At 39.1% G+C, this 23,578-nt stretch overlaps 1 long non-coding RNA gene across 2 annotated transcripts in view; it reads left to right on the forward strand.

The window, feature by feature from the left end:
- The first annotated feature begins 1,276 nt into the window (after positions 1-1,276).
- Positions 1,277-23,578, forward strand: part of LOC134332671 (uncharacterized) — a 64,525-nt gene continuing 42,223 nt past the window's right edge. For both annotated transcript variants that reach the window (XR_010015277.1, XR_010015276.1), the window contains exons 1-4: positions 1,277-1,383; positions 1,485-1,572; positions 15,708-15,800; positions 17,300-17,369. This is a non-coding gene — a long non-coding RNA (uncharacterized LOC134332671). The remainder of the gene's footprint in view (positions 1,384-1,484; positions 1,573-15,707; positions 15,801-17,299; positions 17,370-23,578) is intronic.

The raw sequence follows: 23,578 nt of genomic DNA on the forward strand, positions 1-23,578 counted from the left end.
AAAAGAAATAGAGTGTAAGTGAAAGGATGAAAGAAAATAAGTGATCCAGTTGCTTAGTGATTGATAGAGAACTTACTGATGTATTTTCTCTGTGGGTTAGTGTACTTGTGGTCAAACAACAGACTGCTGTAGAAGAAACAATTGTATCGTTTTCAGGAACAGGACATTTATTTTCTTAGCAGTACCTCTAACTGGAAGTAAAAAAGAACAGTGCTTCTTACATTTTATTTGACTTCATTGCAGACAGTATGAACCCTCTGGGATTCATGAATTCACCCTGGCCAGTCCATTATAAGAAATCACACTCTTTAATTTAGTCAACAATTTACTTAGCCAGTATACCTAACATTATGCTTTTGGGAAAATAAATAGAGTACCTGGAGGAAACTCAAGCACACACAGTTAAAAACAAACAGAGTCCACAGACATTACAAACCAGGCCATGGCCATGGAGAATCCAGAGCCAATCCTGTTCACAAAGTAGGAATACACACTGTGTATCTGTTATAAAGCATCTCTCACTCAGTCAATCATTTACACTGATTTACAGCTAGGACAATGTCTAATAGTTAATCCTTCATGTTTTTTGGGGGATTTAGAAAAAATACAGTAAGCAGAAGTCTGGATTAAAACAAGGTTACTGGAGCTGTACAGCCCCATTATGCAGGCCATTACAGTTTTTCACACTGCACCTTAAATAGTCAAAGTGAAAAATTCCTTAGTTTTTGATCCAAAAACAGCTTCGTCTGAATGAGAAACCCTAGAAATCCCAGAAAAACAAGAGATAAGGTACACAACACACTTAAGGGGAAATTAAACAATGCTGATGTATTCATTCATTCATTTATTTATTCATTGTCTGTTTTACCACAGCTTTATCCTATTCCGGGTTGCGATAGGTCCAATTAAATTTACATAAACTCACACACACACACACACACACACACACTTAGGGCAATTTTAGTAGCTCCAGTCTCTGGACTGTGGGATGAAATCGGAGCTCCTAGACGCCTGAACTCTCCACCTAGGAATCGAACCCCTTCTTATTTTAAGACAGTAGTGCTACCCACCAAGCCACTGTGCTGTCCAGTTGCTAATGTAACTGAATAAAAAAAACATGTGGGTAGGGATGCAAATGTGGTATTATGGTATTATATTATTTTTTTTCCCACCCGTTTTGCCACCTGTCCAATCAGAATCTTATTGGCATGTCTAGTGGCTATAAATAGAGGGGATCTAGTACGCTATGGCGTCCGTTACCTGGGTGATCACTTCCGCCGAGGGGGTTCCATTCGAGGTCTAGTTCCTGCTTTTCCGGGTCGTGAAGTTGTGGCTGATTGTTTGAGCCGGTGGCTGGATTGTGAGTTAATAAACTGTCTTCAGGTATGTTACGGGTTGTTTGGTCATGTATAGATAAATCGTTTTGCTATAGAAAGCCTAGCATAGATTAAGATAATTTAACTTTTGTAACCATTATGGTTTAGGACTGGCATCTGTGCTTTCTACGACTGACTGCTTTTAGGGGGGTTTTGCCATTATTCACGCTACGACACGAGGTCTGATGTTTGTCAGGTATGGTTGACTTTTAAATAGTATAAAAAATTCGTGATTTTTAACAAATTAAGTGATTCGGGTTTTCTCTCTTTTTTTAGCGTTAGCTGAATTATCTTTGTTTCCTGCTGTTTTCCGTTTGGATAAACAGAGTAACAATAATCGACTGGCTCCTGCTGTTTTGTTTCCTTTATTGTTTGGTATTGTTTGGTTTCCTTTATTGTTTGGTATTGTTTGGTTTCCTTTATTGTTTGGTACTGTTTTTTTTTCCTTTATTGTTTGGTATTGTTTGGTTTCCTTTATTGTTTGGTATTGTTTGGTTTCCTTTATTGTTTGGTATTGTTTGGTTTCCTTTATTGTTTGGTATTGTTTTGTTTCCTTTATTGTTTGGTATTGTTTGGTTTCCTTTATTGTTTTGTTTTGTTTCTCTGTTTTGTTTTGTTTTTGTTATTGTCTTGCTTTGCTGTCTTAATTGTTTTGTTTTGCTTTAATTGTTGTTTGTCTGCTTTGCTGAGAGTGTTCGTAGTAGTAGATTTAAGTTATAATTGGTATTGTATTGTTTGTGGTTTGGTTATTCTATAATAATTGGTTATTGGATTATTCTATTATTCGTAATCGGTATTGTGAATTAGATAGAGGGCCTACTGGGGTGGGTTAGACCACCATCTAGCTGGAGAAGCATAGGTGTGTAGTGTGGGGTTTTTCACAGTGTGTGTGTTAGTTACTTGTTTGTCGTTGTCTTTAGTGTGTGTGTGTGTGTATGTGGAGCACATGTATGTGTGGCTTGTGCTATGCTTTGCCTTTTGATTTGCGTCTCTTTATAGGTGAGTGAGTCGGCCTCCTGACTGGTAAGTCCTTGAGTGTCACATCCGGTTTTTGTACTACTACTTTTTTATTTTTCTTTAATTCTTGATTCTGGTTAAGTGATTCTGTGTGAATTGTTTCTTTGCCCTTTTCGTTTTTTTGTTTGTTTGGTTGTTTATTTATTCATTCGTAATTTTTCATAATGAGAAATGGAATAAATAAAAACCCATTGTTTTAATTGGAGACAAGTCTCTGTCCTTCTTTTTTCGTATAGCGAATCTGTGTGCCCTATTTGGGTTGAGTAATGGTGTTTGTTCCCTGGGTGTGAATACCTGGGGTGGTGTTGTTGACCTACCCTTTTACCGTTTCGCCACACAAAACTCCATACAGTACATTTTCGGCATTTAGCAGACACTTTTATCCAAAGTGACTTACAGTTGTGACAGTATACTGTCTAAGCAATTGAGGGTTAAGGGCCTTGCTCAAGGGCCCAACAGTGGCAAACTGGCAGTGGTGGGGCTTGAACCGTCAACCTTCTGATTACTAGACCAGCACCTCAACCACTAGGCTACAGACAGTAAGTGGAGCTCAGAATTTAAAAAACTAAACCCCGGAGCTCTACTGCTATCTACAACAAAATATTGAATTAAAAAATGGGATAAATTTGTTTGTAAAATAAACTGAATCTTTTTATATATAAAAAAAAAAAAAAAAAAAAAAAGACATTGTAAAAAGTTTAGTTTGGAAAACTGGACATGAGGAAATGCACTGTGGGAATATACTTTATTATATTTTATTCTCATATGGTTTTAACATTAACATACTGTTTAATGCCTGAATTAAAAAATAATAATAATAAGTTGAACCTTTGCCACCTACCCAGAGTCATACAAGTTTACCAAGTAAACTAAAACTGAAATTGAACTAAACTAAAACAAACAATGAATATAAAAAAAAACCTTAAAAACCCTAAATGCAACAAAAGTGAAAAGCTCACTGTTGTGGAATCAACACCTACAGTATATGCAGGCATTTTGGTGCTAACAAAAAACCTTATTAGCTAAAATGTTCCCAAAGGACCAGAGGTGATGAAGATGAGGGGAAAGGCTGCAAGGATCACGGTTGTTCTTTTTTCAAATAGCCCACATTTCCCATGGTAACCCTCTCTCCCATTAGAAACACAGTTCTGAACCAGAGCAACGTGAGGAGAATGTAGATGACTGGAGCTCCCCGAGGAGAGAAAATACCAATAAAAGCTTTATCAAGTCAACTACTCCTGTAGTGAAACCATGCCAGTCTAATCCTGATTCAGTAACTTTGCGATTGTGCCAACATCACATGGACGGGAAGAATTCACAGAACACCAGGAGAGAAAGATTTCTTTATATGTGTGTTTATAAGCAGTAGGTCAGTTCTCAGTCATGCATGTACTGGTGTGAATCTCAATCTTGAGTACCACACTGATCAATCCTAAAGCTCCCAGGTGTCACCAGTAATTTACTTTCAAAAACATGTGGCAGATGTGCATATATACAGGTTAAAGCTGTTAATACTCTTACTTAGCATTTTATTAGGAACACCTATTTGGTACTTGCATTCAATGTTATTTTTTAAGCTTGTGGGTATTTAATTGCTGACTGTAGCCTGTCAATCCATTGTACCCCATTTATTAATTAAAATAGGCCCCCATGTGCCGCTCAGGTAAAACAGTAAAACACGCTAGCACACCAGAGCTGGGATTTCGAATGCATCGTATCGAATCTCTGCTCTGCTGGGCTGGGCGGCTACATGAACACGATTGTTCATAGGGCTGGACAAGCCGGACAAGGGTTCTTCATAACTGGTACAATTACAACCCCTGCTGGCTGATTGATGGCACCTGCGCGGAGTTGAGGAATAATGCTGATCAGGGTGTGGCTCTCCGTGCACAAGGCTGATCCGTATATGAACTCGCCTCGTGCAGGTGAAAAGATGCAGTCGGTACTGCACACATGTCGGAAGGGGGCGTGTGTCAGTTGGAAGCTCCTCAGTGAGCAGTGAAGGGTTGTATCGGTAGAGGTGAAGCATAACGCAATCAGAGTAATTGGATACAACTAGATTAGAAAAATAGGCCCCCAAAGACCACAACTATTCAGATATTGTTTGATTGGTGGACCATTCTCAGCACTGCAATGATACTAACATGGTAATTAATTGTATACTTGTATAAGTGCAGCAGGTACAGCATTGTTGTTGGTAGTGTGTTTTACTTGTATAAGTGCAGCAGGTACAGCATTGTTGTTGGTAGTGTGTTTTACTTGAATAAGTGCAGCAGGTACAGCAGTGTTGTTGGTAGTGTTTTTTACTTGTATAAGTGCAGCAGGTACAGCAGTGTTGTTGGTAGTGTGTTTTACTTGTATAAGTGCAGCAGGTACAGCAGTGTTGTTGGTAGTGTGTTTTACTTGTATAAGTGCAGCAGGTGCAGCAGTGTTGTTGGTAGTGAGTTTACTTGTATAAGTTTAACAGGTACAGTAATGTTGTTCGTAGTGTGTTTTACTTGTATAAGTGCAGCAGGTACAGCATTGTTGTTGGTAGTGTGTTTACTTGTATAAGTGCAGCAGGTACAGTAATGTTGTTCGTAGTGTGTTACTTGTATAAGTGCAGCAGGTACAGCAGTGTTGTTGGTAGTGTGTTTACTTGTATAAGTGTAGCAGGTACAGCAGTGTTGCTGGTAGTGTGTTTTACTTCTGTAAGTGCAGCAGGTACAGCAGTGTTGTTGGTAGTGTGTTTTACTTGTATATGTGTAACAGGTACAGCAGTGTTGTTGGTAGTTTGTTTTACTTGTGTAAGCGCAGCAGGCACAGCAGTGTTGTTGGTAGTGTGTTTTACTTGAATAAGTGCAGCAGGTACAGCAGTGTTGTTGGTAGTATGTTTTACTTGTATAAGTGTAGCAGGTACAGCAGTGTTGTTGGTAGTATGTTTTACTTGTATAAGTGCAGCAGGTACAGCAGTGTTGTTGGTAGTGAGTTTACTTGTATAAGTTTAACAGGTACAGTAATGTTGTTTGTAGTGTATTTTACTTGTATAAGTGTAGCAGGTACAGCAGTGTTAGTAGTGTGTTTTACTTGTATAAGTGTAGCAGGTACAGCAATGTTGTTGGTAGTGTATTTTACTTGTATAAGTGTAGCAGGTACAGCAGTGTTGTTGGTAGTGTGTTTTACTTGTATAAGTGTAGCAGGTACATCAGTGTTGTTGGTAGTGTGTTTACTTGTATAAGTGTAGCAGGTACAGCAATGTTGTTGGTAGTGTGTTTACTTGTATAAGTGTAGCAGGTACAGCAGTGTTGTTGGTAGTGAGTTTTACTCGTATAAGTGCAGCAGGTACAGCAGTGTTGTTGGTAGTGTATTTTACTTGTATAAGTGTAGCAGGTACAGCAGTGTTGGTAGTGTTTTTTAATTGTATAAGTGTAGCTGGTACATCAGTGTTGTTGGTAGTGAGTTTTATTTGTATAAGTGTAGCAGGTACATCAGTGTTGTTGGTAGTGTGTTTTACTTGTATAAGTGTAGCAGGTACATCAGTGTTGTTGGTAGTGAGTTTTACTTGTATAAGTGTAGCAGGTACATCAGTGTTGTTGGTAGTGTGTTTTACTTGTATAAGTGTAGCAGGTACAGCAATGTTGTTGGTAGTGTGTTTACTTGTATAAGTGTAGCAGGTACATCAGTGTTGTTGGTAGTGTGTTTTACTTGTATAAGTGTAGCAGGTACAGCAATGTTGTTGGTAGTGTGTTTACTTGTATAAGTGCAGCAGGTACAGCAGTGTTGTTGGTAGAGTGTTTTACTCGTATAAGTGCAGCAGGTACAGCAGTGTTGTTGGTAGTGTGTTTTACTTATATAGGTGTAGCAGGTGCAGCAATGTTGTTGGTAGTGTGTTTACTTGTATAGGTGTAACAGATACAGCATTGTTGATGGTAGTGTGTTTTACTTGTATAAGTGTAGCAGGTACAGCATTGTTGTTGGTAGTGAGTTTTACTTGTATAAGTGTAGCAGGTACAGCAGTGTTGTTAGTGAGTTTTACTTGTATAAGTGTAGCAGGTACATCAGTGTTGTTGGTAGTGTGTTTTACTTGTATAAGTGCAGCAGGTACAGCAGTGTTGTTGGAATACTTAAACACCTCAGTGTCAAGGCTGGAAGAAGAATAGCACTCCACCTAAAAATATAAAGCCAAAAGTGTCCTGTGATTAGAATGTACAATCCTCATTGTGAACAGGCATACCTAATCAAGTTTTTACAGGGGATTATTTTTTGTACCATCTGGGGTGCTTCATGTACCACTGGTGGCATGGTACCACAATTTTAGAATAACTGATTTACACACTTGCAGTCCACACACCTTCCCTACACCACTGATCTGTCAATTATGGCAAGTCACCCAGGTTCTGAAACAGCAAAGCATCCCCACATAATCCCATTGTGGAATAATGTGTTAGCTTTAGTTTCCAATGACGTGCTGTCTGGTTTTGAAATATGCTGAAATATGTTAAATAAATATGTACGAATATTCCTATGCATATAATTCTAAACCTGCACTGCTACATTATTATGTTATGTAATCCTGTCCTCTTTGAAAATGCGGAGGAAGTAAAAACTATCACCTTTGTCTGTTTTATATGTTTCATATTCTCCTAGTTTTACAGACAAGAGATAAATGTCACCCACCTATGAGATATCACTTATAAAGACACTTACAGGAGAGTGGGCTGCTATCTACATATTATATATCAGCAGCTGTATTTGTCTGTAGGTGAATTAACGGTTTTTAAACATACAAACTCTCATCCAGTTCTTTCAACATCATTTTGTAAAGCATTATTTCATTTACATGAGGAAAATATCATCAAGCACTCATGTTCCTCTTGTAAAAGCAGAATCGGCCCTTTTGTGTAGGACTGTTTGTACCACCTTTGGCAGCGATGACTGCCACTAAATACCTTCTAAAATGTGAAATGAGTTCACATCCATGCGAATGAATTTTATGTTTTACAAGATGAATTGTGTTTTTATTTATTTCCCTTTGAGCAATATCTTCATTTGATGATCTGCAATCATTCAATTTGACAGATATGTAATTTCAGAGGCAATCAAAAAAGAGACAATTACTTTTTCTAATTTCTTATATCACCTAGCTACACTATATGGCCAAAAGTATGTGGACATCCCTCTAAATTGCAAACCTGTACAAACTATACGAGGGATCATCAAAAAGTTTCCGCACTTTTATATTTTCGTTGGAAATGGTGAGGGTGGGAGGAGTAGTAATTGGTCGTGTCTGAGAGACTGAAGAAGAACTTTTTAAAGACTCTTGTACTTTATATTCATCAACTGCTTTAACATGTTCAGGCTCACAGAATCCTGGTTCCACAAGGAAACACTGAGCCCAGGGCAGGAATACACCAAACTAGTGCACCAATCCATCGCAAGGCTTTAACCATCCCTTCTCAGACATGGCCAATTAAGTCTGTATAGACGCCTGACTAGCACCGCTGAGATTCAAACCCAGATCTCAGCAGTGGTTGGCTAGTACGCACAAAGACATGGCTTGTTAATTTTGGTGTGAATTACTTCAGCGAACCCAATTAAACACTCTTAATTAAAAAGAATTGGAATTTTGTTTGTGAGTCAGGTCTTCTCGTCCAACATCAGTGACTGACCTTTTATGACTGAATGGATACCAATTTCCAGAGACTCACCTATCTTAATTTTAATCTTAATCTTAATCTTGTTGGAGCACTTTCAGAAGAGTAAGGGCTTTTATATGTGTTCGCCATTTAGCAGATGCTTTTTTTTCCAAAGCGACTCACAATTATCATTGAACGCAATTTGAGCAATTGAGGGTTAAGAACCTTGCTCAGAGGCCCAACAGTGGCAACCGTGACGGTGATGGGGCTTGAACCAGCAACCTTTGAATGACTAGTCAAGTACCTAAACCCTGAGCTACAGCTATAGTTGCTGTATAATTGCCTATGGTTTGAAATGTGATGTTTTGAAGGCATTTTGGTAAGAAATTTAAAGTAAAAAAGAATGTAATCTTGCATTAGTAAAGCTGTAATTGTAATTATTTTGTCTCTATGTACACAATTCTCTGTGTCTGTGTAAGTGCCAGGCTGGTCGATAGCACAGGTGAGGTTTGAACTTAGATCTCAGCAAAGGTGGGATAAAGCATTAGACTGCTATGCCTCCAAAACACTGTAATACTATTTTTTGACATTTACTAATATAGCCTGTAAATTTCTCACATGAAAAGAAAATACGCAGCTCAATCCAAATCCATATTACAAATCCTTTGCCGCTTGCACCACCCCATTTTGGCCATGGAGAGCTGCAGACTAGAATCCGACCCTTTCGACATGTGTGAAGTCGTTGACTGCTTCTTTACACTAGCCAGCAGTGGATTCTTATAGCAAACCAAACTGTTTTTCACACAAAGCACCTCCCTTTCAGAGATCAACATAGCAGAGCAGGATTAGACATTGATTTATTGGTTACATTTCTAATTAAATTCACTTTTTTGACTCTTGCCACAAATTGTCATATGGAATAATCGAATGACCTTTTAAACAGTTTACATTGTCAATATATTCAGTTCCACATTGACCACAACATCATGCATTTGTCCACAGTTTCACAGCCCCTGAAAGCCAAACTAAATTCTCTCAAAATCGTAAATGCTGACAGAGGATTTCATTCAAGCCTTCTTTAATTATTTACGCCAATTAAAACCAGCCTCGGAGTTTCCTGGCACTTATTTCTGATGCAACATGCTCCCATTGCATTTCAAAGGTTCCCTGGGCACCTTGGGGAGCATTTTCAGCTTTTTAGGCAGATCTGGTACTGTGAGCACTTTGAGGAAGTTTTTCAAAAGGTTCTTGGGAGGAAATTGCTTTGTTGATTCTTGGAGGATCTTAATGCCTGAATCTTATTCTAATTTTAAGATCAAAATTTGCTGATTATATTCCGACAGAGCATTTTGAAGGCTAATATGTCTAGCTTCCTGCACATGATACAGTTCCTGGTGAAATGGAAGCCAGGGTTCCAGTCCTAGCAGGGGGTCAATAAACTGTGACTACACTCACATGCCTCTTATTTAACACATGAATGGAGGCTTCAGGGAAATTCTCAGCCCCGTAATCCAGACTGAATTTTCCATTCTTTCTTCCTGATAAGTGAAAGGCCAGGCTGGAGATTTCTATTATGCGCTGAAGGGTTTGATGGCTTCCGGAATTGACAATTGGGGTATTAAAGGTGCACAGGAGAACAAGCACTGACACTGGCAAGGAACACTGCAGTATTACTGAGAGGAACACGATGTGCAAAGGTTGAATTTGTCCAAATCCTTTATTATGTCTTCATTACAGTTTGAATTGCTTAAAAACAACAAATAGTTTTGTGTTTTTTAATTTATTAAAAATTTGTTCTAATTCGCCTACAGTGTGTGGCCAAATGGGAGACACGGTGGCTTGGTGGGTAGCACTGTCGCCTCACAGCAAGAAAGTCCTGGGTTTGATTTCAAGGTGAAGCGGTCCGAGTTCTTTCTGAGTGAAACTGTGATGAACTTTTCTACCTTTCGGCCAGTGAATCATACCCACTGTGACCCTGAATAGGATAAAGAGGTGGTAAAACAGACAGTGAATCAATATATACTGATTAGCCATAACATTAAGACCACCTCCTTGTTTCTACACTCACTGTCCATTTTATCAGCTCCACTTACCATATAGAAGCACTTTGTAGTGCTACAATTACTGACTGTAGTCCATCTGTTTCTTTGCATGCTTTGTTAGCCCTCTTTCATGTTGTTCTTCAATGGTCAGGACTCACCCAGGACCACTACAAAGCAGGTATTATTTGGGTAGTGGGTCATTTTCAGCACTGCAGTGACACTGACATGGTGGTGGTGTGTTAGTGTGTGTTGTGCTGCTATGAGTGGATAAGACACAGCAGCACAGATGGAGTTTTTAAACACCTCACTGTCACTGCTGGACTGAGAATAGTCCACCAACCAAATATATATCCAGCCAACAGTGCCCCGTAGGCAGCATCCTGTGACTACTTATGAAGATCTATAAGATGACCAACTCAAACAGCAGCAATAGATGAGCGATCGTCTCTGACTTTACATCTACAAGGTGGACCAACTAGGTAGGAGTGTCTAATAGAGTGGACAGTAAGTGGACACGGTATTTAAAAACTCCAGCAGCGCTGCTGTGTCTGATCCACTTATACCAGCACAACACACACTAACACACCATCACCATGTTATTGTCACTGCAGTGCTGAGAATGATCCACCACCTAAATAATACCTGCTCTGTGGTGGCTCTCTGGGGGTCCTGACCATTGAAGAACAGGGTGAAAGCCGGCTAAAAAGGTATGTAGAGAAACAGATGGACTACAGTCAGTAATTGTAGAACTACAAAGTGCCTCTGTATGGTAAGTGGAGCTGATAAAATGGACAGTGAGTGTAGAAACAAGGAGGTGTTTTTAATGTTATGGCTGATCAGTGTATGGCCAGATGGATGTATGAGGGTTCTTCAAAAAGTTTCTGCACTTTTTAAAAACTTTTTATTAAAAATTTAAAAAACAAATTACATCACTTTTCTACATAATCACCTTCCGATGCATTTTTCCAGCGTCGTACCAACTTTTTAATGCCATCAGCAAAAAAAATGTTTTTGGTTGAGCATGTAGCCACTGATGCACCTTTGCTTTCACATCATCATCACATGAAAATCTTCTTCCCCTTAAAGCTTCTTTGAGCGTCCAATAAGGTGGAAATCAGATGGCGCTAAATCCGGACAATAGGCTCTCTCTCAGTCTCTCAGACACAATCAATTACTACTCTCCCCCTCACCGTTTCCAAAAAAATTATAAAGATTATATATTTGAAGATCCCTCATATATGCTGAACCTCCCTCACCCTTACTCTTTTTGAAATGTATCTGTTGTGCCTATTTAGCCTGAGGTCAACTCTGAGGTCAAGCATTGATTCACAGCTGACATTCCAATTCATCCTCATTCTCTGTGCAGGCCACTGGAGTTCTCATTGCCAAACTTGATGGACCATGTCAAACCTTGATGGACCATGTTTTAATGGGCCTTGTGTTGTACACAGGGAAGGCCACAGACAAATACTCTCTCCTTATCCTTCCTGACCGATTCTTCTTCGAGGACAGTGGTAGCCTAGTGGGAAGGGCTTTGGGCTGGAAACTGGAAGATTGGCGGTTCAAATCCAGACTCTGCTATGCAGCCACTGTTGGGTCTTTGAGCAAGGCACTTAACCCTGTCTGCTCCAGGGGCACTGTACAATGGCTGACCCTCCACTCTGACCCCAGCTTCCAAACAAGCTGGGATATGCGAAGAAAGAATTTAATTGTACTGTACATCTGTATATGTATATATGACAAATAAAGTATATATTCTTCTTCTTCTTCTCTAGTTTCGCTAGTGTCCTTGTCACTACTGGTAGTATGATGCAGTACCTGCGGCCCTTTCAGGTTGCACAGGTAATCCAGCTCCTCCAGGATGGCACATCCAGACGTGCTGTCTCAAGAAGGTTGCTGTGTCTCCCAGCACAGTCTCAGGAGCATGGAGGAGATACCAGGACACAGGCCTTTAAACAAGGAGAGCAGGACAGGGCCGTAGAAGGGCATCAATCTAGCAACAGGACCGGTATCTGCTCCTTTGTGTGTAAAGGAACAGGAGGAGCACTGCCAGAGTGCTACAAAATGACCTCCAGCAGGCTACTGGTGTGTATGTTTCTGAACAAACTGTCCATGAGGGTGGCATGAGAGCCCGACGTCCTCTAGTGGGACCTGTACTCACAGCCCAGCACTGTGCAGCTTGATTGGGATTTGCCAGAAAACACCAGAATTGGCAGGTCCACCACTGGTGCCCCACTCTTCACAGATGAGAGCAGATTCACACTAATCACATGTGACAGATGTGAAAGAGTCTAGAGACACCATGGTGAATGTTATGCTGCCTGCAACATCTTCCAGCATGACCGATTTGGTGCTGGGCCAGTGATGGTCTGGGGAGGCATATCCTTGGAGGGTGTTACAAACCTCCACGTGATCGCCAACTGTGCCCTGAATGCTGTTAGGTACCAAGATAAAATCCTCAGAGCCATTGTCAGACCTTACGCTGGTGCAGTGGGCCCTGGGTGCAGGACAATGCCCGGCCTCATGTGGCCAGAGTGTGTACGCAGTTCCTGGACGATGAAGGCATTGATGCCAGTGACTGGCCCCCAAGTTCCCCAGACCTGAATCCAATTGAGGATCTCTGGGACATCCCCCAGGACACCATTCGCCGCCTCATCAGGAGCATGCCCAGACGTTGCTGGGAGTGCATACAGGCACGTGCACTTATTAAACTAAGTCATTTTTGATCCAGGTTGCTCATTATGAATCTGGACTTGGATGTCTGGAAGCTAAAGTCTCTTTTCTCGAGGGCAATTAAATAAAATAGTTGACTTGCACCAAATTCTTCAGCACAGCAGCTTAATAAACACCTGAGGCAGTCAACATTCAGCATGATTATCATTCAGGAGCCATGATGTACAGTATTCATCTAACACTGAAATTAAAAAGCAAATGATAAAAATAAATGGAAATGCTGGAGGGCATTCACACTAGAACTTAATAAAAAACATATAAAGCCATAAGAGACATCACTGTAAGCTAATCAAGAAGATCATGGGTTAATTATTAATTATCAGTGCTAAGTTTTTAATTAGACTTGAAATAAGAATAAAAGAGTGGTTGGAAATGAAGTACAGGTAAAATAAATTATTAAAAAGATTGAAAGCCGCAGGTTCCACCAGAAAATTCTAATTGCTTTGCAAAATGGGTGTGGTCAGGCTAAACCAGTATTCTTCCACAACTGTGGTTCAGTTAAGAATTTTGTCATAACTTAGCGTCTTAGTTATGTTAGTAAGTTTAAAAAATACAACTCAATGTCCCGAATATAACCAGGGATAAAAACATTTACAGAAATGTGAAGTTTGTTGGTAGACACAGTTAGCAAGCTTAGTTTGGCCCCCATAAACAATTGAAACACAACCAAAAATTTCAAACAATCTAAGCTATCAAATTTAGACTCATGATGGTATAGCACAATTTGTACTCATGTTGAATAATATTATAATAAAACTATCCTTACTAATACAACTATAAAACTAATAAAACAATCCTTTTGGTTGTAGACACGAATTTGCACATCTATGTTTTAAAAATCTTTTATCCGGTTTGTTCCACGAATTTTATTTACATTGCTAAATCACTTTTTGCCAAAAATACTTTTTAAATTATTGTAATTATGGCATGAATGTCCAAACACATAGTGTGACCAGGGCCTACATGAAAGTAAATAAAAAAACTCTTAAGTAAATAAAGTGGTCACAATCGATCAGCTCTGTGCAGGCATTGAGGGAAGCCAAGTGGGGCAGATCAAGGTGGTGCATTATAATGTTTTGCAGTTCACATGTAACCAGCCAGTCTTAGGGGTAAAATGATTTTAAATCCTTTATTTTAACAAACTGCATTTACATATTTTTCAAGCAACATTTTGTAAATGATTATTATAGCTGCCGCTGTGTGTTGGCTTCTGGCTGCGATGGATTTCTGGCCCCTAGGACCGGAGCTGCCCACCCCGATTACAGACAAAGGCGCAGAGCTTGGGGGTTCTAGGTCATAGAAACTTGTGGTAATCAGGGATGTTGGGTTGTTGTTGTTCTGCCTCTCTTGACCGATCACTCAGGTTTGATGACAGTGAGGAAGGTGGGCGCTGATGTCCTGTGAAAACCGTCATGACTTTGTTACCTGCTAGCTCTTTCTTTTGGTTATGCTGTAATAATTAGTGGTGCTGGAGTCTCATGCTACTCTCTGCAAAACTGACATTTTACACTTAACAATTTTACATTTTAACTACATTTTCTGTTGTTTACCCTGAGGTGGTTCTGAGGGGGGTCTCTACTGAGTCTGGTTGCTCTTAGACTTTTCTTCTTCCTGTATTTTTAAGGGAATTTTTTCTTGCCACTGTCGCCCTCGGCTTTCTCAACAGGGGTTTTTGGTCTGTTGGTCCTGGATTCTCTACAGTTGCTTTGAGACAATGTCTGTTGTAAAAAGTGCTATATAAATAAATTTGACTTGACTTTCATTTATTTTGGGAAGCTTTTTTTCTTAATATCACTCTGGAATAAGCTACTGGCTATCATGATTGTTTTTATGCCATTTACAGCTTTGGTCAATAAAGAAAATCATGTTTTGTGAAAGTAATAGCCCATGAATAAAATATGGTACCCAGTAAGAACAGATGTGCATGGGCAATGAACCAGCAAGCAAATATTACTGACAGGCAATCACTGGAGTACGTGATAATGTGATAAAAACGATTACCTTAATGCTGCTGCAATAGTGACTCCTACTATCTGGTGGGGGAATACAGAGTGTATAGTGTGTCCTCTGAACATGCTAAAGGGTCTCTGGAACAAATTGCCACTTACCAGTAAAAAAATGGAGTCGATGGCTTTAGTGCTGGAGGGCGCGGTTCCTTCTTTGACCAGCATGAATGTGGTGCATGTGGTAGAAGAATAGCAGTGGATGGCTGGAAATAACTACATTTGTAATTTTTTGGAATTAATCTACTTTCTCTTTCTTCCAAGCAACTGTTGCTACAACTTTAAATATACTTTGATGCTTTATAGAAAGATGAGAATTTAAAAGAGATAAGCATGAAAGCCATCAGGAAAAAATGAGATATGAAGTGAAATGACAAGACTGCAAAAATGGACTGTTTAAAGTCGGCACTATCTTGATCGATAAACTGAAACGCTGTCTCAACAAAGCGGAAATACATGAAAGAGCCACACTTCAACAAAAGCCCAAAGTTAAAAAGCAGATAAATGCATTCCTGTTAAAATTGCTGATAAGAAATAAAATTGTTACAGTTATTCTCCACTATTTTCAATTCTGTACCCTGTGTTTGAGATGCAATCATTCTATGCTGTATTTTATTTGATTTTATCATAACAGTATGTGTCCAATCCAGATCTACCACACCTCTTTGTGTACAACAAGGAGAAAACCCCTGTTTAAAGGCAGTCCGTAAAGATTTTGTTCTGATTTAGAGATTTTCATTTTATGCTGTCGGAGATTGAAAGGTTCAGAAAGTCTCCCACGCAAGGTGGCTGCTAATAACACACATATTATTTAGTCTTCTGAACTGAAAAACAAGACAGTATTTCTAGAGAGCAAAGTGGCTGTAACAAATAATTGTCACAAATATCACAAGAAGTACACTATATGGTGTCTCTTCACAGATGACAGCAGGTTCACACTAAGCATGTGGCAGATGTGAAGGAGTCTGAAGATGCCATAATGACCATTTTTCTGCCAGCATATCCAGTTTGACGGTGAGTCAGTGATCACAATTATCCATGTGATAGCCAACTGTACCTTGACTGCTGACCTCTAGAATGAAATCCTCAGAGCCAATGTTAGACCCTATATGCTGTTGCAGTGGGCCCTGGATTCCTCCTGGTGCAGGACAATACCTGGCCTCATAGGGCCAGATCCTGGATGACAACTTGCCCTTACATTCATGAGACCTGAATCCAATTGAAAACCTCTGGAACATTACGTAATAGTGTATCCAATGCCGCCATTTATTGCCATAGACTGTCAAGGAGCTAAATTGGAGATCCCCAAGCCAATATTAGCATCTCATTAGGAGCATGCTAAGAGATTGTCAGAAGTGCATACAGGCATGTAGGAGCCATAAACACTGCTGAGTCACATTAGAAGTTGCCGTAATGAGATATTTGCGTAATGTTCTGCATAAATCTGCAAAAGATTTTCTCATTGAACTCAGTATGTGGTTCCAATTTTTAACTTTAAAAACAGACCTCAATGGATTGATGAGACAATACCAAAATATACAGAACAACAGAAGGGCTACAGTTCATAATTGTATACCCTCAAAGTTCATTTGTATTGTAGGTGTACTTAAAATAATCAATGAATGTATGTACCCTATAGGTGTACTTGATAAAGAACTCAGCATGGTGACAAGATTTGATAACAAACAATCTTCCTCCTTGACAATTAAATTCTCTTTCAGAATGTATCCATTTATTCTCCATTCATCCATCCATCAATAAGGAGTAAAGTACTTTGGGATACTAATATTTTTGTATATTATTTGGTGTATGGCTTATGTTAAAGTTTTATGCATCCATCCATCCATCCATCAATTTAATTCTTCATTTATCCATCCATAAAGAGTTAAGAATTTTGGGATACTGATATTTTTGTATTCCCATGGCTTATGTTATTATGTTAAACTTCTATGCATCCATCCATCCATCCATCTATTCATCCTTCTGTCCATCCATCCATCCAATCATCCATACATTCATAAATAGTTAAATATTTTGGGATACTAATATTTTTGTAAAAGTGTCTGTGTATTCCCATGGCTTATGTTACATGTCTATGCATTCATCCATCCATCCATCCATCCATTAATCCATCCATCCATCCATCCATAAATAAGGAGTAAAGCATTTTGTGATACTCATATTTTTGTAAAAGTGTCTGTGTTTTCTTATGGATTATGTTAAGCTTCTACTGAACAGATCCATAAATCACACAAAAAGGGGCAGAATAGTTAACGATCCCTTATAATAAAGCATCTGGAGTCTCACCCATTAATGTTTTTAAAAAAGCTTCATTTTTTAGAATGCCATCTTACGCTGTGACAACTTCACTGTGCTAATAAGATTTTTGCTTTTACTTCTGTGAAAAATCACTGAATAGAAACTTAAACTGCATCAACCAGGATTTATTTTCCTGGCAGGTTGATCTGCCGCTCTGTAAGTGTGCTGAAATTTTTCCATTTTATTTCATTTAGGTTTCATGCTTTTTCCAGAATGACTGGCAACACAGTAACACACCCTGAAGAGGACACTAATCTATCACAGGTATCTTCCTTAAATTAAATTTAAATTACATTTAAATTAAATTACATTTAAATTAAATTAAATTAAATTAAATTAAATTAAATTAAATTAAATTAAATTAAATTAAATTAAATTAAATTAAATTAAATTAAATTAAATTAAATTAAATTAAATTAAATTAAATTAAATTAAATTAAATTAAATTAAATTAAATTAAATTAAATTAAATTAAATTAAATTAAATTAAATTAAATTAAATTAAATTAAATTAAATTAAATTGCTATCTTCCTCTCAGAAATAGCCAATTACAGTATATCTGCATGTAGATGCCCGACAGGCTGATAGCACCACTGGGGATTCAAAAACTGGATTGTGGCTGCTCAGGTGGCGCAGTGGTAAAAACACAAGCTGCAACCAGAGCTGGGATCTCGAATACATCGTATCGAATCTCAGCTCTGCCTTGCCGGCTGAGTGGCCACATGAGCAACGATTGACCTGTTGTTCAGATGGGCGGGACTAAGCCGGATATGGGTCTTTCTCTGTCAGACTGGTGCAATTATGACCTCTGCTGGCTGATTAGAGGCGCCTACACAGAGATGAGGAAAGAGTGCTCTTAGGGTGTGTCTCTCCATACACAACGCTAGGTGGCACAACACTCGTCAATGTCTGGGTGATAAGTTGCATACGGCTTGCTGCCCACGTGTGGGAGGGGACGTGGGTTAGCTTTGATCTCCTCGGTCAGAGCAGGGATCGGCATAGGCAGAGAGGAACCATGATGCAATTGGGCAATTGGACGCGCTAAAGGGAAAGAAAAAAAAAACTGGATCGTAGCAGTAGTGGCCTGGAGCTATTGACCTCTGCCACCCAAGTGCTGTGTGATGATGCAGACGTTTCAGAGTGGGGCATGTGTTAGTCACGGCTCTCCTCAGTCAGAGTTGAGATTAACATCAGTAAAGAGGAAGCGTAATGCAATCGGGTAATTGGATATGACTAGATTGGGAAAAAATTGGGGGGGTGCCAAAAAAAATAAATACAGTGGACTGAAAGTCGTTGTTACTTTTTTTTATGAGAGCACATTTATTTTAGGATAAAGAGACAACAGACATAAACATATCTAGAAAATAAAAGACCAGATGGGGCAACAACAACTCCTTCTGAATGGTCAAGGTACAAGGACATATGGCAGACGAACACAGAGACAGTAGAAAGGCCTGTGTAATTGCTGCTGCCTGGGGTAAAGATGTGGCCAGTATCTTCTCCATGGCCATGAGACGAAGAAGGTGTAAGCTAGCCTGTGGTCCACCTTGGTCAGTGTGGGTGTTGTGCAACCAGTAGTGGATGCCACAAACACTGGAAAATGAAGTATAAAAGTTAAAAATGGAAAAAAAAATTACGGCATCTGATATTGAATGAAAAGGAAAAAAAATGAATTAAAACATGCTTCTTATTAAGATGCCACAAAGCATTACATTTTGGTGCATAGTGCACAGCAACATGTTTCCTGAGGTCATTTGTTTGATTTTCACCTTCAGTCACTGTCTGCTTGGAGTTTCTCATGTATTTTCGCTGAATGTCCTTCCTGATGCAACCCTCCTATTGTTTACCCAGCTTGAGGCCAGCATTGAGAACTCACTGACAAGTGCACCTCTCGATGGCTCAGCTGTTTATGCATTCTGCATCATGAGTGACGTCCTTTAAAAATCATACAGATGTTTCTCTGAAATGGGTTTCAGTAATTGCAAATCGGAACCGTAATTGCCTGGATAATTGGATTTATGTGGCAGCTGTTTTGTGCATAAAAATAGAATACTAATAAAATGCAGACAATTATAAAACCTGCAAAAGAATCGCAAAGAATTGGTGCATTGTTATCATTCCATTATCATTCTGTTTAGCCTTAGTTATAAGTCTATCCACAACCTAAAAATGAGCATTAGGACAACACTGAAGGAAAAATAAAGTTTTTAAAACTTTTTTTCCAAGTGACACACATTTTGTACATGATTTTTACCATGACCCAGGCAACACAAACAAAGCATAAAAATAAAACACAAAACAAAATATGCTTAAATAAAAAAATAATATGGGCGGCACAGTGGCTCTGTGGGTAGCACTGTCGCCTCACAGCAAATAGGTCCTGGGTTTGATCCCCAGGCAGGACGGTCCGGGTCCTTTCTGTGTGGAGTTTGCATGTTCTCCCTGTGTCTGCGTGGGTTTCCTCCAGGAGCTCTGGTTTCCTCTCACAAAAACATGCTGTCAGGTTAATTGGAGACACTGAATTGCCCTATAGGTGAATGGGTGTTTGTATGTGTGTGTATGTGTGTTTGCCCTGCGATGGACTGGCGCCCTGTCCAGGGTGTTACTGTTTGCCTTGCGCCCATTGAAAAGCTAGGATAGGCTCCAGCTCCCCCCCCCCTCCCCCTTCCGACCATAATTGGATAAGCGGTTAAGAAAGTGAGTGAGAGTGAGTAATAAAAATAATGTAAATCTGGACCCACTGTGGTTTACAAGATGTAACATATAGCCTCCACAAGAAGGAGTTCATGTACAAGTTTATTTTGTGTTTGTGCCTGTTAAAATTTGTTGATCTAATTACTATTATTGTTCTCTGTGACCCATTTTATTGGGCTCACAACTCACCCAAGGGTCACGACCCAAGGTTTGAAAAACCGTGTCATAAAAGATCCGACAGTTTTATAGAGAATGAGGATTATACATCAAACACCCATGCAATACCTGTTAAACTTAATTTAGACAGCACTGCTTAAATTAGCAAGAATAAAAAAATTACTTGAAAGTGTATTTTAAACTCAAATTTTTATTGTATTTAAACAAAAAAACTGACTTTACCCCTTTCTTTGGACCTTGTTTCCTAAATTTTGCCTCACACTATGTTTTGTGTTCAAACTATGCTTTGTGTTTGGCATTCAAACTAGCATGCAACATAGAGACAGGTGACTGTATATGTATTTTGCAGGCATGCCATTATTCACATAAAGCACATTGATTGGCCTTGGTAGATCCAATGCACCAATTGTATGGTTTAAGTCATCATCTGTTTACAACAGAGGTTCTCAACCTGGGGGCCTCAGTGAGCCTAGAGGGGGTCCTATTACATTTTATTGAAAAGAGTTAAAAAGTATCACATGTGATGAGACAGGAAAATTAGTAGTCTATTGGCATAGGGGAGATCATAGGTGAGATCTCTTGTGATGCCATATCAATCGATTTTAAACTACATACAGCCTATGTTTGATCTTTGAGAATGGACAAATATTTGATTTGCCCAGCTCTAAAGTGCAAGGCCAACGGATGGCCACTACAAAATGATTCCGATTCAGTTGATCCCGATCCCATTGAAGTAAAACCACCTGAAGAAGCTTCCACCACCAGTTGACCAGAAGTAAACCCCACTACATCAACCAAAATAAAAAAATACCAAATTATTTACCTTCATCATGTATTCATCGAATTTCTCATGAGCAAGAAGACTATTCCTTTTGTCTTCCACACTACATGTGTAGAATAATATCATAACCTTTAGTTTAAAATAATTCTGTGTATGTACGGTTTGTGTAAATCCAATTCATTCAAATTATTCTTCAGGCCACCCAAAGAGGATGGGTTCCTGCTGTCTCTAGTTCCTCTCAAGATTTCTTCCTGTAGTTTTAAGAGAGTTTTTTCTTGCCACCGTTGCCCTTGACTTGCTCAACTGGGGTTTTTGGTCTGTCTGTCCTGGATTCTGTAAAGTTGCTTTGAGACAATGTCTACTGTAAAAAGGGCTATACAAATAAATTGTCTTGACTCGTGTCAAGAGTGTCGCAGAAAATTGTTTTGAACACGGGGGGGGGACAAACCTATGATTGCTAAACTAGGTGGCTGAATGTATGTGGACGTTTCACCTTTTATTGAACTGACAGGTGTATAAAAATTCCATGATCACATGGTTTGACAAGTTTGCACAGAGGTGTGCACAGAGCCCTGACCTCAACACCACTGAACACCTTTGTGATAAATGTAATCATGATTGCCAGTTGGTGGTGAACCATTCTAAAATCTTGTGAAAAGCTTTCCCAGATACGTGGAGGCTGTTTTAGCACTCTTTATCAATGCCTGTGTGTTTGTTTTTTAAATAGGATGCCCATCAAACTTATGATAAGGTTACTACATACTTTTGGCCATATTATGAATATAATAATTGAGCTGTCCCTCACTGCAGAACTGAGTTGGAGATTTTTGTATGCAGATTTACCACTGTGAAAGGATTAAGCTGCTCTTAGGTTAAAAATGTAAGAAGAATCTCAGCTGTGCCTCGCTGCTCGCATTAGCATAGACTCAGATTTTATCCTGGCTCACAGACACTTTTATTTCTCCCGGCAGAACCGCAGGAGAACAAATATTCATAATAAGTTATTACACCCAATGTCTGGTACACACAAGAGACAGGGATTGACTATCCCACTGATAACCCTACGTTCCCTGCTGTGTTGCTTTTGTTTTAAAAATTAATTTGATATACGACTGCAGTTACACATTTTTATTTCTTTTATGTGCGTCAAAACACAGCTAAACGGAAGCTCCAGTATGAGACCGAAGCTGTGAGTGAATAATGTCAGACACTTGCTTATACAGTTGTGTTATTGGATCTACCAGAGCCAATTACTGGGATTTGTTGCTGTAAGCCGTCATACCACATTGGGAGAAAATGGCCAAAGTCTCAGTTTTCAGTGCCTCACGTCACTCTGTCTCTGTATCGTTTAAAACCGCCGCCTGAATTGCAGCTCTGTGTTCTGCAGCTTCATAGGGAGTAAATGATAGCCTGTCATTTGTTAACGGGAATGCAAGGTAGAACCTATTTTGTCAGACAGTTATTTTCCATCAATGGCTGCAGTTGTGAGAATATACACTATGGGGAAAAATGACCATTAAGTTCTTGGACATCCCATTCTACATCCATGGGAATTAATATGGAATGCCTTCTGTTAAATGCTATATCAGCATCCACACAACTTTCAAGGCTGCCTGGAGATTTTGTGTCTATTGGAAATGGAGTTAATAAAGCTGTTTCAGGGCTCTATGAAGGCCAGAGAAATTTCTCTATAGCAAACTGCTCAAACCATGTCTTTTTGAACTTTGCTTTGTGCACAGCCATGGTAAAATTGGAAGCATAAAGTGTTCCCTGTAACTCGTCATCCCCTAAACTCGAACTCTTTGAAACTCGACGCCCTTCATTGAGAAAGTTTTACCCTTAAACTTGACTGCTGCTTTGTTTAGCGCTTGGCTTTAGCGTTGCGGAAAAACGTCATCATAGTGCGAATATGAGACAAATCTGCATTTGTGTGGAATAATCGTCCACATGTATCTGTGTTTAGCTGGATTTTCCTCCTGTTTCACTTTTAAACTGGTGTTATAGCTCGGGGTTCTGACAAATTGTGAGAATCAGCTTTTCTGAGAGAGTCTAAAATGCTTATAGTTTAAAAAAAAAAGCTGAACGTGACTTAATGTATTAAAAGAACAACATAGGAACACTAAACCTCTCTTAATTATTACTGCTCATAAAATCTCTCCTCGCTCGTTGTTTTAGTATAATAAGTCACAGTTTGTCAGTTTGTGCGCCGCCACACTCCATAGAAAATAACAGTACAGCCAGCGCAAAAGCAATTTTGCCGCTTCTCATGTGAGAGCACCCTTACTGAACTCGAAGAAATATGGTATTTCAAGATCAAGCATCTCCACGATTAAGAAGCATAAAGAAAACAATAAAGAAGTAAAGGTAAGGTGATTTTTAACTGTTTTTTAATTGTATTTTAATGTTTTTATTATATTTGTTATTTTCAGTATATAAGTGTCTAAAACAACCCCATTTTTTTTTACATTAGCCTAAAATGTATGCAGTTCCACAGGACCATGGAATGCATTAACAGGTTTCCCATACATTCTTATGGGAAAAAATACCTTGAAACTCAACGGCAGTCCCAGAACCAATTGACGTCAGGTTTCAAGGTACCACTGTATTTGATTGTATATTGACTTTATATTAATTGATTTTTATACATCTGTTAGCAGTGGGTGTAGCTGACTTACCGGACTCAATCATTTGAAGGGGTGTAGTTTCATTCATTATTTTGAACCAGCACAAGCACATTTATGACTTCCTAAAAGACTGGGTGTATGGAGTGTAAAATGCTACCATAAAATTATTGAACAATTTCAATGCCTCAAGCATCCA

Source organism: Trichomycterus rosablanca, chromosome 18, assembly GCF_030014385.1.
Source record: "Trichomycterus rosablanca isolate fTriRos1 chromosome 18, fTriRos1.hap1, whole genome shotgun sequence".
Lineage (NCBI taxonomy): Eukaryota > Metazoa > Chordata > Actinopteri > Siluriformes > Trichomycteridae > Trichomycterus > Trichomycterus rosablanca.